General features: G+C 39.0%; 1 long non-coding RNA gene across 2 annotated transcripts in view; it reads left to right on the forward strand.

The window, feature by feature from the left end:
• LOC120638400 overlaps positions 1-15,545 on the forward strand; it is a 171,947-nt gene that overhangs the window by 54,688 nt on the left and 101,714 nt on the right. The gene's annotated exons all lie outside the window — the stretch shown is intronic.

Below are 15,545 nucleotides of genomic sequence, written 5' to 3' on the forward strand. Positions count from 1 at the left end.
CATTTAGTGCCCATATTTGCAAACTAATCTATTGGTTAATAAATTCTGACTAAACCCACTTTTACATCATTCTCTTCAGTCCCTACTGTAGCTGTAGGAAGAGACATCTATACCCTAACTGGTGGAATCTCTGCATCAAATAGAAATTCGTTGTCAATGGCACTAAGGCACTCAATCAGTTCTCAGCCTCCTACCTTACTCACTCATCTCCTACAACAAGTCAACGTGCACACTTCACTCCATTAACAACAGACCTACTTTCTGAAACTTGATCTTGTTTATCACATGGCCAACCACTTGTCACATCCTTTGACCTGGAACCCTTTCCCCTTTCATATCCATCAGATCATCACTCTCCCCATCTTCGAAGCCCTCCTAAAATTGCATCTCCTCCAAGAGCTCTTCCCTTAAGTCCTCATTTCCCTTACCCACCTATGGTCTAATTAAATCTCTACCTATAAGTGCTTGATATTCACCTCATCCTCCACCCAGTAGCACTTATGTACATAACATACCTTTACGCTCTGACATTTCCCTTCTCTATTTTAAGGTTTGTCTCCACATCTATACTGTAAGCTCCTTGTGGGCACAGATCATGTCTAATAACATTATTGTATTTTATTTTACCAAGCATTTAGGACTGTGCTCTGCACAGGGTAAGAGCTCAGTAAATAGCATCGATTTTGGATTGATAAAATGGCAACTCCAGTGTTCTTAGACCCGGTTTACAGAAGAACCAATGGAAGTGGGAAGATGGCAATTACCAAGTGAATAGAAATGGCCTAAACAGTCCCTTCAGTTGAAGAATGACAGACATGTTACTTGGCCTGGAACATCCTTCCTTTTTCACATCCAACAGACAATTATCTCCCCCCCCCCCCTTCAAAGCCTACTGAAGGCACATCTCCTTCAAGATAACTTCCCTGACTAGCCCTTTATTCTTTTTCTTCCACTCCCTTCTTTCTGCATTGCTTTGACTTGCTCCCTTTATTAATCCCCTCACCCATTCCAAGAGAAATTGGTGTAATAGGTGTAAGAATTTATAATTCCTGAAAGGATGATGATTGAGTCTTTATTTTTTTCAGGTTTATGCATATGAAATAGGCTTAGACAACCAAAGTGTGATTTGAAAACAAACTATTTTTTTTCGACAGGGATCATTGATTTAGATTTAATCTGCAAATAAAGAATTTTTCTGGTATCAAATTCACTGATGAATTTGAAAGTAAATCTTTATGCCATGTTTATAAAACAAATAGCTATTTCTGAAAGCAATGCTTTTTGGAAAAAATAGAATCATTAAAAAATGATTTAATGAAATAAATAAAGGGATTGACTTTTGGATGGAAATCTTGAAGTCCAAATGTTCAGTGGCAGACATTTTCTTACCCAACCTATCTATACTGCCATAAAAAAGTAGTACAAACTAGATGACATTCCAAATAGGCAATTAGTTTGCCATTGAAGCATAACCAATGCCTCAACTAAAACAAGCAAACAAGCAGTTGAACATGTTAACATAATTTTCTATCATTTCTACTTGATGGAGATTGGATGGAAAATCTGGGATGCAAGCCATGATGTAGATTTTCAAAATTGATTAGCATTTTTGGACATTGGCTGTAATTTCAGTGGTCTTTCAATATAAGTTAAAATTGATTAGTCCTCTTTGAAAAATGTGTACCAAATTGCCATGCAAATTGAGATAACCCATTCACAGAATGATGTCAGAAAGGAGGATTACAATAAAATATTAGATCAATGCAAAGGAGGCCATCCAGTATTACACTGCTTGTAGAACTGGTGCAAATGATCCTACGTGTTTTCAGATTAGCAATTTATACTTGTCGAACACAGACCGTATTTGTGACAATGTGCAAAATGGGTAGCATGTTGGTGGAAGAAAGGTTGTTTTATTCTCTGTCATAACATTAATCACAGACAAGCTCATTTTAGATTTTAATGTTGATGTACTATAGAATTCCTTAGAACTCCATTGTAGCTGAATGCTAATGTCCATTTTAAAGTTTCAGTGATTTTATGAGTTGTCATGGTAAATGTTCAGTCCATCCCACCTGACTGGTCCTAGAAGTGATAAATTGGTTGGATTTTTAGAGTTTTCTTGACTGCCTCTATTTGGTTCTCATAGACACAGTCCCCATAGCTGCTAAGTTCCCTTGCTGTTATCAAACACAAACAGAAAGTTAAGAAATGAGTCATTGCAGGGCAGATCTCAAAAGAAAGAGATCCTTCAAAGGTCAGCCTTTCTTGCTTGTCAACTGTTGACATTTAAGGCTTTATTTCATACGTGGCTGATAGTGTTTGTTGAGATAGAGGAGAAGAATTGCTGTGTTGGTATGCAATTATGAGCATAATGAGATGCAAAAATGCAAATATGGTATTACAGGCCTGTTCTTTGGAGTGCCTTTTGTCAGAATTGCAGGCACCATGAGACTTTGATAGATTCCATGTCAGTTCTTGAAGCTAGTCCTCTGATATCTTTTAAAGAAACCCATATAACACGATATCACTAGATGCTAATTAGAACTAACCTTTTAAGACGATAAATGTAGAGGTCAGTTTTTTCTTGGTAAATTCTGACAACTCCATTGAAATAATTCCATCAACCTCATTTGGCTGAAGAAGTAGGCAACATCTTTATAGCCTTTTAATTTACACTAACAAGCCTTTTCATTAATAAGTATGTGTCGAAATATTGTTCTTATTCCATTGATTTTTAAATTCTATTTAAAAAATAAATTAAATCTATTATACCGAGAAGTGAAAATTATGTGATATATTTGCCCATGTCTCCTGTCTGCTAAAAAAAAAATATGCCCATATTTCCCCTGTCTTAAAGCAAAAACCCTTGATCCCATGGCTCCCTCCAGTTATCTCCCCATCTCCCTCCTACCATTCCTCTCCAAATTGCACCAGTGTTTCAAGTTCCTTTCCTCCAATTCTCTCCTTGACCACCTCCGATTAAAAGAAAAATATGTGGAGAAAGGAACTTTTGTTTTTAGAGAACTACCATGCCCCTGCCATCACCAATCAGTTGATTCGAGTCCTCCTCTTTGGTCTCCAAGATCAGAGGAATTTTTTCCCCTTCTTTTGTCCCCTTAAGTCCACATTGGGTATCATAAACAAGTGCAGACCTAGAAATGGACAATTCAAAGATCTTTTGTGTAGAAAAAAGCACTAGCTACAGTTTTGCACTTGAGTCAAGGTGGTACATGGGCAAGCTAGTATGTCCACTTGAAATGGTTATCAAAAACTGCAAGTTAGCCACAACTCTGAAATTGTAGTATTAAAAATCATGGTGACATCATTTGTTGATTTAAAAAAAAAACTCTCTCATCTTTTTATATGCCTTCTAATGCACTCTTCTAGTGGCAATGTGAGCTTGGGAATAGGTAAAATAGAAGACCAGGGAGGAAGGGGAGAGAATGAAGTGGGAAAAATGAAAAGAGAGAAGAGAAAGTGGGGAGAAGGAATGCAGGAGGATGAACAGGGGAATGGAAACAAAAAGGTAAAAAACAAACCAGAAGAGGATGAAAAAGTAGGGAAGAGAGGCAGCGAAGAGAGGGGGTTTGCTTACTATCTTCTGTCAAACCACCTCTGCTGTTTTCTACCCCCACTACTGGTCATGCAGCGACAAAACAACAGCTTTTGTCAGTTGAACTGAAAGAACCTGAGACTCTGTTTTAAGGAGAGGGATTGTGGCTCAGCAGATCACAGAACCTGTGTGTTGAGTACTGAGCCTGTACAGCTGCACTGGCCCTAGAGCACTTCCTAGGATTTTGGAGTAGGCCCTAGGCCTGCCACCTCTGGACTCTGAGCCCTAGGCCTAGAGGAATTGTTGTGCCTACTATGACGACCAGTGGGGGCTGGCCCATGAAGCTGTGAGGCTCTACTATGCCTCTATGCAGCTGGTATAGAGGGTCGCCCATGACCAATAGGAGAGCCTAAGATACAAACCCTGTTTTTTTTAAATGGTTTTGGTTAAGCACTTGCTATGTTTCAAACGCTGTCTAAATGTGCCCCTAGCTTTTAATCCAGTGCTGTTTCTTTCAGCAGTGGAGCTTCTATGACAAGACTCTACTTGTATGTGATTTTCCTTACCCAGGGCCAGTTTCAGACAGTTGGCAAATAGTCATTCAACCAATGAGTGCTTGGGAGAGTACAATTAAGTTGGCAGAACAGATTCCTGTCTTCAAGGAGCTTACAGTGCAATGGCAACACTGAGGAAAGGAATTCACTGCCCTCCCCCAGCATGGCCTAGTAGAGGTCATGGGTTCTAATCCCGGCTCTGCCACTTGTCTGCTGTATGATCTTGGGCAAAACACTTAACTTCTCTGTGCCTCAGTTACCTCATCTGTGAAATGGGGATTAAGATTGTGAGCCTTATTTGGGACAGGGACTGTGGCCAACTTGATTATCTCATCTCTACCACAGCACTTAGCATAATGTCTGGCATATAAATGCCGTAAAAAATACTCTAGGCTTGGGGATTTGGGCAAACTTCCATATATCACATAATAATAACAATAATAATAATAATGGTATTTAAGCACTTACTATGTGCCAAGCACTGTTCCAAGAGCTGGGGTAAATAAAAGGTTATCAGGTTGTCCTACGTGGGGCTCACAGTCTTAATCCCCACTTTACAGATGAGGTAAGTGAGGCACAGAGAAGTCCCCAGTACATGGATGAGGAAAACTTGATACAAAGGAAAATTGAGCTACAAATCAGGTTTCAGTTAGAGACCTCTCTATGCAGCCAATGTTTCAGGCCACAACAAAAAAATGAAATCACCTGAATAATCACTTCAACTCAGTTTTGCTGTCATCAAGGCATATTGGCTTATTTTTATTAATAGATTACAGAAGGATTGGATGGGGACATGGCTGAGTGGAAAATGTACAATATCTTGTTCTAATAATGCCACTAGCTGCCTGACAAGTCATTTAACAGGACTGTGATTCACTTTCCTCATTTGTAAAATGGTGACTAAAACTTGTTCTTCTTCCCCATGAGCCATGCCATGTTGGAAGGGGATATTCGATATGATATTCAATATGATTATATTTTATCTACCCCCATACTTACTCCAGAGAAGTAGCATGGTTCAGTGGAAAGAGCACGGTCTTGGCAGTCAGGGGTAGTGGGTTCTAATCCCGGCTCCGCCACTTGTCTGCTGTGTGACCTTGGGTAAGTCACTTCACTTCTCTGGGCCCCACTTACCTCATCTGGAAAATGGAGATTAAGACTGGGAGCCTCACGTGGGACAACCTGATTACCATGTATCTACCCCAGCACTTAGAACAGTGCTCTGCACATAGTAAGCGCTTAACAAATAGCAACATTATTATTATTATTCTTTGTACATAGAAAGTGCTTAAGTACTAAAATTATTGTTAATAATAATATTGTCTACACCCGTATAATAATTCCACTTCCTCTCCTCCAATTCTTGGCTTTTCTCCTTCCAATCTGGCTTTCTCCCTCTTCATTCAATGGAAATTGCCCTCTCTAAAGTCACCAGTGACCTCTCTTTTGTCAAAGCAAACAGTTTCTACTCCATTCTAATCCTCCATCACCCCTCAGGTGTGTTTGAAACTGTGGATTAACCCCTTTCTCCTGGAAGTATTGGCTTCTGACCTTGGCTTCAGTGACACTGTCATTTCCTGGTTCTCCTCCTATTTCTCTAGACGCTCCTTCTCAGTCTCTTCCTTGGGCTTCTCCTTTGCCCCCCACCCTCTGAGGAAATCCTTCAAGACTTAAGCCTCAAGACTGCGTCCCCTCCTATTCAACATCTACACCCGCTCCCTTGGACAATTCAATTGCTCTCTCGGTTTAAACTACTATTTCAGTGTGCATGATTACCTAATTGACCTCTGCATCCCTGACCTCACCCCTTCTCTGTAGTCTTGTGTTTCCTCTTGTCTTCAGGACAGGTCTACTTGGTTGTCTCACCAACACTTCAGATCTAGCTTATCCAAAATAGAATTCATCATTCTTCCACCAAAACCCTGCCCTTCTGCTGTCTTTCTATTCACTGAAGACACCACCACCAACCTCCCTGTCTCACAAACCCATAGCCTTGGCAGTATCCTTAACTACTTTCTCTCATTCAACCAAAATATTGAATCTGTTACCAAAACTGTATGTTCTACTTTTACAACATCTCTAAAATCTACTTCTCCATTCAAACTCCTACTATGCTGATCCAAACATTCATTTTATCCTGTCTTGACTACTGCATCATCCTCCTCACCTTCTTTCTCCTTCCTCTCTCCAGTCCAGTACTTACTTCAATCTGCTGCCTAGAACACTTTTCTTAAAAAAAAAAAAAAAAGAAAAATTCAGTCCTGTTTCCCTAACCTAAGAACCTCCAGTGTTTGCACATCCACCTCGGCATCAAAAAGAAACTCCTTACTATCAGCTTTAAAGAACTCAGTCAACTTACCTTTCCTTCCTTACCTCACTGATCTCCTACTACAACCCAGCCCACACTCTTCACTCCTCTGGCAACTTGTTCAATTCATCTCAATCTCATGTTATCTTGCCACTGATCCCTTGTCCATGTCTGCTTCTCTGGCTTGGAACTCCCTCCCTCTTCATATGACAGACTACCATTCTCCCCACATTCAAAGCCTTATCTTTACATCTTCTTCAAGAAGTCTTCTCTAGCGAAACTGTAATTTTATCCCCTCTCCATTCCGTGTCACCTATGCACTTGGACCTGTACTGTTTAAACAGGTGATATTCACCTCATCCTATCCCTTCCAGCATTTATATTTGTATCCATTATTTATTTTAATATATTCCTCCTCCTCTAGACTATCAGCTTCTTATGGGCAAGTAACATGTCTTTCAACACTTACCTAGATTCTGATCCCATGTGAGATAGGGTTTGTGGTCAGATCAGATTATCTTGTATCTACCATAGTGCAGTGCTCTACACACAGTAAGTATTCAATAAATAATATTGAATAATAGAACAGTGCTTGTCACATAGTAAGTTCTTATCAAATACCATCATTATTTTTATAATAATAAGAATGATAATATTAATACTATCAATAGTATTTAAGCATTCACTATGTGCCTTGCACTGTACCGAGCCCTAGGATAGATGCAAGATAATCCATTCCATTCTGTCCCACATTGGCTCATTGTCTAAGTACAAGGGAGAACAGGTATTGAATCTCCCTTTCATAGATGAGGAAACTGAGGTACAGAGAAGTTAAATGACTTGCTCAAGGTCACAGAGAAGGCAAGTGGCAGAACAAGGATTAGAACCCATGTCTACAGACTTTTAGGCCTGAGTTCTTTCTAGTAGGCCACAAATTAAGACTGTATCTTCTATATCACCACACCAGAATTAGAATATTTATTGAACTAAAGGGTTGATGATATTTACAATGTATTGGTACCATTTTCAGTAACAATGTTATGGTAAAATCGGCTTTTTATTCTAAGTGGTAATTTATGGTCTTTTAAAAAGAAAGGTAGGCTCCTCATCTATTTCCATTCTTGTTTGTCATTTGTGTACTATGTCAGGATGTGGGGAAAAGTAAGAAGTAGAGGTGAGAAACTGAAGATTTTTTAATGGTATTTGTTAATTGCTTACCATGTGTCAAACACTGTTCCAAGCACTGGGATAGGTACAAATTAATTAGGTCAGACACAGTCCCTATCCAGCATGGAGCTCACAATCTAAGTAGGAGGGAGAACAGGTATTTATTCCCCATTTTACAGTTGAAGGAATTTAGGCGCAGTTAAGTGACTTGCCCAAGGTCACACAGCAAGCAATCATTAAAGCCAGGATTAGAACCAAGGTCTTCTGACTCCCAGGCACTTTCTACTAGGCCATACTGTTTCTTTTACCAAAAACTTACTCCTGATATATCACAATCAAAATTAAACCTCTGGTAAGGGTAAAAATTGGAATCAACAATATGATTAACTGCTGTAATGTGAATAAAATGTGGAAATCTTATTAGGAAATATAAGCTATAAATCTGCTTATAATGACCTGAGGTTCATCATTAATTATGAACTAGTTTTTGCTTTCTGGACACAGGTTCCTGACTAGCTGTCAAGGATCTCATAGCTACGATTAGTTGTGACAGTCCTTTATTTTCTGTAAAAATTATATTTTCTATAAAGATAAGATACCTCTCAGGAGAGTGCATTCAGGTGATAATTGCTCTTCTCAGGTGGTTAAAAGAATGATGGTCTATATGTAATAATTAAAGAGTTGTGTCTACAGGTTGTCAGATAGGGAATTCAAGCATATGAAATGTTCAGGCTTTTTTTTTTAACCTCAGTCTCTGTATTCAATATTATAAGTACAAAACTTATTTATACTTCAAGATTTTGAAGGTGATGACTTAGTGTACATGAAATAGAGAAAAGCCTATACTTCTATTGTTTTCCATTAGCTCTATTGAGTTATTCAGATAGGTTCATCTCCATAACACTTTGCAAGTGTCAGATAATTAGCACCCTTAATTAGGATTTACCTAACTGTAGTCTTTCCTCTGAACTCAGAAGGATGTTAGTTATATGCCCTTCTGGTTGGAAAGAAGGGAGGAATTGCCTGACACCCCCTTCCTCTTGATTTTCTCTCCTCAAGCAAGGATTATTCTTAGTGTATGTGTGTGTGTGGTTGGGGGGCGGGGGGAAAATAGAATCAGCTACATCATCCAGGTTCCTCAGGATAGGATATTATGATGTATGCTCATTTCAGTGTGAGCACTGATTTTGTCCTATGACAGATGGGGATATGGCTGCAGTCACAGACCAACTGGCCTGCATCCCATTCAAAGCAGTAGTTTCCGGGGACACCAGTTTTCATCTCTACTCTGTGGAGACAAAGGTTATTTCCTCCCCCGGTGTTTAGGCATGTTAGGATGCTGAGTGTGTTCCAATGATAACCTTGAGAACTGCTGAACAGAATGAATGAATGCTAGATCAATTGAGTTTAGAGATACATTTAGAATAGGTGTAATAAAATGTGTCCCTATTTTCTTTAAATGAGGGTGCATTTCAATACATTAACCATTTTAAAATATAAAGTTTGTCCTTTTAAATGTCTCCCTTCATGCTTAAATGAAATTGAGATCATTAAGATACTCTGGGTATTATGGTATCTTCCAGAATTGGCCAGGTGATTCTGTGCTTGGTAAGGTCAATCAATCATTTATTGAGCACTTTCTCTTTGCAGAACACTGTTCCAAGTACTTGGAAGAGTATAATAGACTTGGGAGACAAGATCACTGCCCTCAAAGAGATTGTAAATGTGTCAACCTGGAACATGTAGTTTAGAAATGTGACACAGTTGCATGTGGATGGCTGTAGAAGTTAGCCAGTCTAGAATTCTGTTGTTAACAATAATAATGATAATGATAATTATGGCTTTTGCTAAGCACTTACTATGTGCCAGGCACTGGGGTAGAAACAAGGAAATTAGTTTGGACATAGGCTCTGTCTCACCTGGGGCTCACATTATAAATCTTAATTTTATAGATGAGTTAGTTGAGGTCCAGAGAAGTTAAGTGTCTTGCCCAAGGTCACACAGCAGACATATGGCAGATTGGGACTAGAACCCAGGACCTTCAGACTCCCATGCCATGCTCTAACCACTGAGCCATGCTGCTTCTCTGTCAGGTGGCTTTGTACGAAGTTCAGCCACAATAGTGGCCAGAAGAGCAGATGCTACCACCTAAGCAGAAAGACCCTTCCTTCTCTTCGGCAGCTACCACTCAAAACTTGGAACAATCCCATCTAAACCAGGACTTCTGTGTACTTTACTCTAGTGACTCAGATTGATCTCAGTGTAATACAGAGTTAAAATACATTACTTTGCACTTATACCTACTGAACTTCAATTTGATTTTGACTGACTATCCAATTTGTCAAAGTCACTCTGATTCTATTCCTATCTTATATGTCAGCAACTTGGCTGAACAAATTGAATGATCCTAATATTTTCATCTCCAGATATAACCCCCAACTGGTTGCAAATCCAGATAACCATGGTTTGATTCAGACATTTTCCTAGTTGATTGATAAAAATGTCATATAGTATAGGTCCAGAAACTTTACTGAAGTCCTGAAATACACATTGTATTAATGATTCCTCCTATCAGGTGCTTGGATCATTCTTCTCCCATTGTCTGAGTAGAAATACAATGTAAAAATTGATCTCCAAGTGAATTCTTTCACCCTTTATGATTATGTCCACTATTTGAAAACAACAAATGGCTACGCATCGTCTACTGCCTTAAGTGAAAGCTCACAATTGATTTCAAGTTTCTATACCAGTTCTTCCCATCTTACATATCACCTCTCCCTTCTTACTACCACATACACTCCATTCCTCCCAAGATCACCTTTTGACTCACCATGCCCCTGGCCTAATACTCCTTCACCTAAATTCACCAGATCTCAACTTTCCCCATCCTTAAAAGCCTCCTAAAATTCCAGTTCCTCCCAGCTGCCTTTCCCAATTAATTCATGAAATTCTAGATGCATTCATCCAACAGCTACGCTTAGTCAATCAATCACATTTATTTAGTGCTTACTCTGTGCAGCACACTGTACTAAGTGCTTGGGAGAGCACAATATAACAGAATTAGCAGATGTGTTCCCTGCCCATAATGACCTTATGGTCTAGAGGGGATTAGAGCATTTGTACTTTATTTCCAAATTTCAGCTCTCATAAGTATATGTATATACATATATATATATTATTTGAACTTTATTTGTATAGTCAATAAGTTATGAACTCTTTCACCCTGATGTGCTTGACTTAATCGCTGTCATATCTTTGCTCCTCAAATTGTTGGTATACATTTTTTGTCTCTATCCCCCATTGGAGTATACATTTCTTGAAGCCAGGGCATATGTGTGTTGTTTCTGTTGTAGCCCCCCAAATCCTTATTACAGAGTTACAAACACAGTAGGCACTCAGTAGAAACCACCAATTGTTTGATTGACTATTGCTCTATAAAGAAACGAAAATTCAACATTTTGGCAAAATTTCTCATCTGCCCCCAAATTGACAAATATTCCAATATATTCTGAGTCTCTGACAAAAACCTGAAAATCCTGAAGGTATTTTGGGTTTGTATATTTATCCAAAATAAAGTAAATGGTGGTGTTTTACAGGAAAAAAATGATTATTGCAGTGTAGGTGTAATTGTTAGTCCAACCTTAACTTCAGTTCTAGGCAGGCGCTGCACTGTGTTTCTAATTAGCCATTTAAGTTATACAATGGCCACGTTATCTAGGGATTGATCATACCCATTTCCTCTTGCCTTCTGATTGCAGCTAATCTTAACATTCTCCTGTTCATTAGCACCCTCTCCTGAGGGAAGGGGAGTGGAGGTTCTGGATTATTTGTCACTTTCAATAATCTGTGGTTTGCTGAATCTCTGTTTATTGGGCTAATTGCAAATTGGCAGGGTGACAGTCCCCAGTATTATACTACTTCACTTTTGTTACCCGCTTAATCAGTTTGCATTTAGATATATTATAGAACTAAGTTGGTATTACATTCTGAAAATTGGCCTCCAAGGAATAGTTAGTATTTAGATTAAAGAACTTTTAGGCATAACATCTGCCTCTGGTGTTTATTTTAAGATTTAAAATTTAAATAGGCATGGTTTCCCTGATACAAAATTACATAAGTTTATGAACCACTTTTTGAGGATTTCTGTGGTAGATCTTTTTTTTCCCCACAAACTAAACTTTGGCAAGATGGTTTTGAAAGCTCTCAATTTATTTGGGAATGGTATCCATCTGGACAAGAGTAAAAGGTAAAGATTCAACAAGTTGTACTGCCCAGAAAATTTAGATATCCTGGGAATGTATTTTGTCTGTTTTCATCAAAGAAACAATTGGAGGTTTTGAGTTTACTGAAACGATTTCTACTTTCTGCTGTAAAGGGCCAGACCCTCTTCCCCCTCCTCCACTCACCCAGGATTCATATGATCAGTACCCAAAGGCAAAATAATCAAGGTAGAACTAACTCCTAGCGATTAATCCAGTGACAGTGTTTTGAATTTTTCAAACTAGGATTCCCCAGTACCTACTCGATGGCTAACTTTCATTCCTGGTCAATAAAGGAAAGAAAAGCATGTTCCTGCTCATAAACTATGTAGGACAAAGAAAGGCAAACTACATAAATAGCAAGTGACTTCCTTTCTGCAGGATGTGCCTTCTTTGCGATGGCAGTGAAGCATTAGCACAGTGTGCCTCTTTCCACTTGAGGAGGATTGGACACCTATAGTGAGGCCACATGTGATGTTTTCTGACTGCCTGACCTGCTGGGTAATTTTGTATGCTACATATTTCCTGGAATCTATAAGAGAACAGCCAGACATGGCAGCTCGTGTCAATGCATAGGTACAAATGGATGTCACTACCATATGCTGCTCTCTGAATCAGAGCGGAAGTAAACAACGTGGAGTTTAGGCATTTTAATAACTGCCAAGATAGCAGGTTGTTTGCCAACGGATGCTTGCGATCTCATTACCACTGGAAGATCTATTGAGAGGTCTGCAAAAAGCATTCCAGAGACACTTAGAGGAGGCAGGCAGTGGTGTCAAATGAAAATGAAAACCTCACTAAAAATGGCGTCAACAGTAAACACATGTCAGGCAATCACCCTGAGAAGTGGGAAACTGAATTTAGCAGAATGCCAGCTGGTCAAGAGCAGAAAGGGTGATGCCCCTTTCCATGTGGCAGAGGGAAAACCAAATCTGCACATTAGTTCTGCCTACGAGACACCCTTGACAGTGCAAGGCAGAGCTAGGATCACATGCCAAATCATCTGTTTCAGCCACTCTGAGCCCATGGGCTGCAGTACTACAGATTTTGATGCAGACAGAAATCAGCACCTGGAAATGACCCTTCTCAGAGGCATAGCAGGCATGACTAAGAGCCATATGTGGATCCTTTAGGGATGATGTGGGATATGGTCATTAAGCCTCAAGAACTTCCCTGGTGTGTCAGTGCTTCAATTCTCTTGGCATATGCTCAGTTCCGTCAAAAATATTTCATCAGCTTGTGGGATGAAGTCAGGAAAGAAGAACGTGACTTTTTTCAACATAACAGGTAAGTTAAGATCAAGAAGTTTGGAATTTGAGGTCTGAGAGCCAATGAGAAAGGATTTTTAACTCAACAATTATATTTTAGCTCTTGGCAACTGAATTGTTCCTAGGTCAGGGTTTTCTTAAAGAGAGCATGTGAAAGAACTTTTAAGAAATAGAAAACTCTAAGTGTAGCCCTTTAATGGTCCAGTTTCATTAAGGGGCGATCATATTTAACATGAATATCTGACAGAAAGGGTAGAATGAGGAGGTATTCAGGTCTATTCAATAAATCAAATCTGTTCCATTTGGTGTTAATACAGTGTACATAAAATGAAGCCCTCATTAATGAATCCTGGATCAAAAATTTGATTTACTGTACAGACACATATGAGACTCGCCCACCTTATTAGTTTATTTAATACCTTACTGGTGATCTCACCCTGCTGAGGTAGGCTTCTCATTTACTCATCATGAGTGACAAATAATTTTTCCTCTATAGCATCTCTTGTCCTGAGTCTCTTCCTCATTTAGTCTGACAGTTATGTAGCACTGTGACATCAGTACACTGTCCATTAGGGACAGAGTTGACACTGCCTAGTTTATTTCTTTCATGCCTCAAAGCCAGACTTGAAGCACAGTCCTTGAGATGAGAACCCAAAACTTTAACCTACCTCGGAACAAGTTTGCTAATGACTGTTGCCTGAAATAGCATCTTGAAAGTTCAGAAACAGAGTGATCACCAGAGTCCAAATGTCTCACTTCCAACCCAAGTCCCTACCATCCCCATGGTGCTGAATTATGTATGTAATAGTCCTACCACCAACCACTGGGATTAAGTGATACCAACTTGGTAGCAGGTGCTACAGAAATGACAATGCCTACTATCACATACATGGCAATAGACTATTGTTAATTTTCTCTATATCTAGAGATGGGAAAAATTAAACTCAAAGGGCTTAAATAATTTGCTCAAGGGGACAATGGAAGAGTCAGATTGGTCTTTCCTACTAATGCTCTTTTCACCAGACTGTATTCCTTTATTTAATTAGGAAGGATAAACTTTTAGTGTAGAGAAGAATGTTACCATCAGAAGCATCATGTGTTAACACCAAATGGTTCTGAATTACATATGTACAAATGGTTCTGTATTACATATGTCAAAACAAATGAAAGACCCTCCATCCAGAACATGATCACTAAAGCACCAGAAAGCACCCCAAAATAACAAAAAATCCATTCAAATCCTGCAGACTTTTCTCACTTAGCAATATACAACTAACCCTTTCCTCATTCATATTTAATAAAATATATCTCCATTTAGGAAAGAAAATGGGAGCTGAATAAAAAAGAAAGTTAAAAAATACTAACAGCTTTTGTTAACAAAACTGTGGTGTTTTTTTTAAGAATTTTTAAAATTTCTAAACTTAATTAGCTTAACCTCTCACTTATTCATGATGTTCATTGCTTTTGTAGTCACAATCCAGTATGTTATTTTATAGCTGGCTTCCATCACTGTTAGTAGGTAACTATGTGATATATAACTTGCAAGCGGTCCTGCTGTTTGTTACTGGCAATTAATTTCTCTGGTGCCTTTCTTCCATTCAGAGTAGGTCTTTATGCTCTAAATCCAGCTATTCTAATACTCTCCACTTGTGCTGTGTAGAAAAGACTCAGACTGACAGATTATCGCAAGGCAGTTAAGCATGTAATTGCTCAAATGAGTTAAAATCCCTTCAAATATCTGTCTTTGTACCTCATCACACCACTTCACGGACTCAAATATTTGACAATTGATGAAGATAAACTAAAGGGATCTTCATTAGCTACCAACCACCGTGACAAGCTTCTTTCAGCTAAAGGCTGGTGAATTTTGGAACTTATTATCTACTTAAAAACTGCAGGAAAGCAGAAAAATACTTCACTGAAGTTTAGAATAGAGCCAACTAGAAGCTTACATGGTGGTTGGGGGTCAGACAAAACTGGGGTGTGCTAATCTAGACCTGAACTTGTCAAAAATGTGTAGTAAAAAGGGACAATTAGAAAAACTTAACGGAAACAGGTTCTCAATGGAGCCATCATTAATTCACTTGTGTTAAATATACTGGTGAATGCAGCACAAGAGAATGAATGGCAGCATTATATTGCACTCTCCTAAGCACTTAGTGCAGTGCTCTGCACACAGTGAGTGCTCAATAAATACAATTAACTGACTGGTAACGTGATGGGAGAACTGTTTCAGTGAGGGGCAGCTGGGTAACAGCCTCCCTCCACCCCACCTCCCCAGCACATACACACACAGCACACACACACACACACACACACACACACACACACACAAACTTTTGCACTTTTTTATGTACGAAAGGGCATTTATGTAATTTCATTCTACATTAACCCCTACCACATCCTCAAATTCCCTCATGAAGTTAGGTGTTC

The sequence above is a fragment of the Ornithorhynchus anatinus genome, chromosome 5 (genome assembly GCF_004115215.2).
Source record: "Ornithorhynchus anatinus isolate Pmale09 chromosome 5, mOrnAna1.pri.v4, whole genome shotgun sequence".
NCBI lineage: Eukaryota > Metazoa > Chordata > Mammalia > Monotremata > Ornithorhynchidae > Ornithorhynchus > Ornithorhynchus anatinus.